This window comes from Erinaceus europaeus (assembly GCF_950295315.1).
Source record: "Erinaceus europaeus chromosome 6 unlocalized genomic scaffold, mEriEur2.1 SUPER_6_unloc_1, whole genome shotgun sequence".
Taxonomy (NCBI): domain Eukaryota; kingdom Metazoa; phylum Chordata; class Mammalia; order Eulipotyphla; family Erinaceidae; genus Erinaceus; species Erinaceus europaeus.
In genome coordinates, this window is record NW_026647114.1 from 650,366 (window position 1) to 654,502 (window position 4,137).

The following is a 4,137-nucleotide window of genomic DNA, read 5'->3' on the forward strand; positions in this document are numbered from 1 at the left end:
CTCTGTTTCTCAGCAGATGGTTTCCATTTTCTGCTGTAATCAAGTCTTCTTGTTCTTTTTGTTTTTATTTTTCATTTTTTTCAAATCCTCCTATATCATCCCCATTTATTTGCTTATTTATTTAGTCCTATATTACATGAGGGGTAATTTCTTCTGCTTGATAGATATTTCTTTTATTATTGAAGGGAAGTTTACACTCATAATACATTTCATGTCGTAAATACTACACACATATGGTGAAGGCTGGGGTGGTCTGGGGTCTGTGGACATGAGACTGCTTCCTTACAATCTCTACAAACCACGTTTGAACCTGTCATGTATGAACACAGTGTGGGAGGTTTTTGACTTCTGGTCTCTTTCCCACTCTTCTATTTCCGTTCTAGCCTTTTCTGTCTCTGAATCTCACAGGCTCTCACCCACTCTGTCTGCACTCATTAATATTTTACTTATATACTTATTTTACTGACAGGCCCTGATATACAAATGAGTCACCAGGGCACTGCTGAGCTCTGGCTTGTTTTGTTGGCGATTTCACCTAGGTTTTTAGAGCCTCAGCTTTGTAAGTCTCTCTGGGACAAGCCATACTCTGTCTCCTCATAGCCATTCCAGGATGCCTCTGAGTCTATAATAAAGATACACTTTCATATATGTACATATATATGCATCTATATATCAGTCATTTTTAGAATTGTTGACCTTTTTATTTGATCTTAATGCAGAATTATCACATTTATAACAGCCTACTTATAAATAATTGGTCACATAGTTGGAGCAGGATTCACTACAATTATAAATTATAAACCTTCCAGGAGCATTTCCAATAGCCTTTCTATCAGTATCCTCATTGTAATTATCATAGCACAGAACTTGCCGCCCTTTTCTTTTGTAAGCTTCAATATGTATGCCTTTTCATTCTCGGGAATTCTTAATTTGCCTGGACCCTGAAGTGTAAGAGAAGTTTTGAAGCAGCCCTATGTTTCTCAGCAGATATTTTGTATAATTCTGCTGTAATCAGGTCTTCCTGTGGTTTTTGTTTTTATTTTTTTCAAATCCTCATAGATCATCCTCATTTATTTGCATATTTATTTATTTATTTAGTCCCATATCACATGAGGGGTCATTTCTTCTGCCTGATAGATTTTCTCTTATAATTGAAGGGAACTTTTGACACACAATACATTTCCTTTTGCAGATAGTACACACTACTACAACTACTACTGCACTGTTTTTGACAGTGACATCCAATGCACAATAGATTAATATTGCATGGCTCTAAAGAATGTTCACTATTTAACCTACAATGTTTTTAACCTCACAAATATTTATTCTGTTCTTTCTTGGGGTATGAATGCTTTACAGTCAACAGTTACATGTAATAGTGTGCACGGGGGTACTTTTCCCCACTTTCCCTGTATTTCTGTACATCCTTTGTAACTTTCTTATTGAGGAGAAGGAAACAGTCATAAATTGAGAGAGCAGGGCCCAAGCAGGAATAGAGACAGAGAGGCAGCTGCAGTTCTGATTTGACACTTGCCCACTTTTTCCCTAGCTGGGTAAATGGTGAGGAGGGGCTCAAAATGGGGTCCTGGGCTTCCACATAGTTCCCTGGCATCTCCACCAGCAGTGCAAAGAAGTGAAACTCTATCCCCCTGGCACACACATTATGCTTTCCCTCTATTAAGCCGAATGTAAAGGATCTGTGGTATTGATGGACACACCAGTGTCCAGATAATCCAAGCAAAACAGAAACTTCCAGGGTTCTGAAATAGGGTGTTTTATGGCTGTGAAATGTCTTTTCCAAGTGCCTCATGGGGTTTTCAAATCCTTTTGAAACCTGAAGTTCTTTATTGTATCTAGGGAATATTCTCACCTCTGGCCAGAATGGCCGCACACCTTTGAGCACAGCTATCCCTGGGTCAGGAGGTCTGCCAGCCTGATTCCTGAGTATGTCCTCAGGGCCCAAGTGGTAACACGTGTTTCCATTTGCCTTTATTAGCAGTAGCCAGGCCCTCAGGTGAGGTGCAGGGGTGTGATCTCCACTGGAAGCTCCGAATTCATCCAATGGAGGCATCCATCTTTCTTTTGTCTGTCCATAGCAAGGGCCCAGGAAGTTTCTGCTTCCTGCAAGCAGAGATACATTGTACGGGACACTCATGCATTCCTACTTCTTGGAATCTCTCTGAGTATGGTGTGTGGACACCAGGACACCATGATCAGGGATGTGAGGCCACTGGAGCAATTGCCTTAGCCAGACACAAAGGGTAGGTGTTAGATACCGGGTTGGGTTCATCCACTATTGTTTGGTCGAACACAGTTCCCATCTATGGGGAAACACAGCTCTCTCTGGGTACTTTCTGTGATTGGAATCTGCTGCCCTGAGCAGTGGATTGAGAGCTTGGAGGCTGAGTAGGCAGCCAAACTTGACTGGATAGGCTCATGCCCCTGAATTCTGAGGGGTTCCCTAGCTTCCCCATTGGCAGTGTTTGGATGATAGATAGTGATACATGGCATTGAATAGGGAACTAGGAGATTTAGACATGAGAGTCCCTTTGCATATGCATTCTTGCTTAGCCAGAATCTGTGCTAGCTGACTTGCCCTGACCACCTAGGTTCTCTGTAGATAAGTTGCAGGTGAGGCTGGCTACCTTGTCACCCATGCTCTGAAACTACTACAGGTGAGCTCTAAGCACACATAGACACACACAGTCAGACAAACAGACAGACACACACACACAAACACACAGACACACTTTACTGTCAGGTCTGGTAGTACAGCATATGGTGAAGGCTGGGGCTGTCTGGGCTCTGTGGGCATGAGAGCTGCTGCCTTACAATCTCTACAAGCCAGGGTTGATCCTGTTATCAATGAACACAGTGTAGGAGGTTTTTGAATTCTGAGACCCTGAAGAGGGAGAGGTTTTTGCCCTGAGGCTTGCACTGGGAACTAGCAGCTGCCCAGTGTGTGTTGCCAGACTAGGAAACTTGTGGTGCCTGTCCATGTGGAGAGTCTCCTGGATGAGTTCCTTCTCGAGCCTTTTACAATTGGTCCCGTTGGAGCTGCATATAGCTAATGATTTGGAGATTTTACTCCTTTGGACAATTCTTTTCCTGATGCACAGTTTCTCTCGAGGTTTTAGCAATCAATTGTCTGAATGTCATATCGAATCCATTGTAGAAAATGACTATATCAGTGTCTCTTTCTTTCTCTCTCTCTCTCTCTCTCTCTCTCTCTCTATATATATATATATATATATATATATATATATATATATATATATGTAACTTGTAGAGGTCTGAAAATATTTTTAGCTAGAGAACAGCACAGCTCTGTATTAGGGTAGTAAGGTGGATACACCTGGCCCTTCAGAGCCACAGTCATGAGAGACATCTCACAGATCGATATCATTTATCACTCTACAAATCTCTCTCAGCACAAACTACCACTGCCAAATCATCTACTTCCCTCTTGCTCATTTTGTCCACCGAGTCCTATTCCAAAACTGAAAATCAAAGAAGAAATGGACATAGTGCAATTCCCTGCACACAGGACAGGCTGAGTCTGGAACAGGGAGATGCAATACGCCAGCCTGCATCTTGGCTAGAGCATCACTAAGACTACATCCAATTTGGAGAGGCGGGGACAATTTTCTAGAGAGGGCTGCCGGCCAAGTGTTGCTTCTCAGAGTGGTTAAGTCCTAGATGTTCTAAGTGTAACCTTTCCTCACAAACATAAAATAACAATGCCACTTGTAAGAAGTATGCATGGGCTTGGACGGTTTGTCTTCAGTGCTCTGGCACTGATCAACAAAGGGCCAGAATTTCAGTCCTTTTCTGTCTCTGTCATTCTGTCTCTCTAACTGTCTCTACATGCCTTCCTTCCTGGGCCCTTACTGGAAGTCAGTGCATGCATCGTGAACTCAGTCATCCAGGTGTTGAAATTTTCCTTTCTTTGTCCTTTGAATTATCTGGTCTCCTGCACTTGGTGTAGTACAGAGGGGAACTGCAGAGACAGCCTTGCTGTTGCAGGTTCCAGGCATATGTCCATCTGCAGCTTCAGCTGTCCAGGCCCTCTGTGCTTGACTCCCATTGTCCAAGGCCCTGAGGCTTACACTCAGCCTAAATGCAGCCCTCCTCATC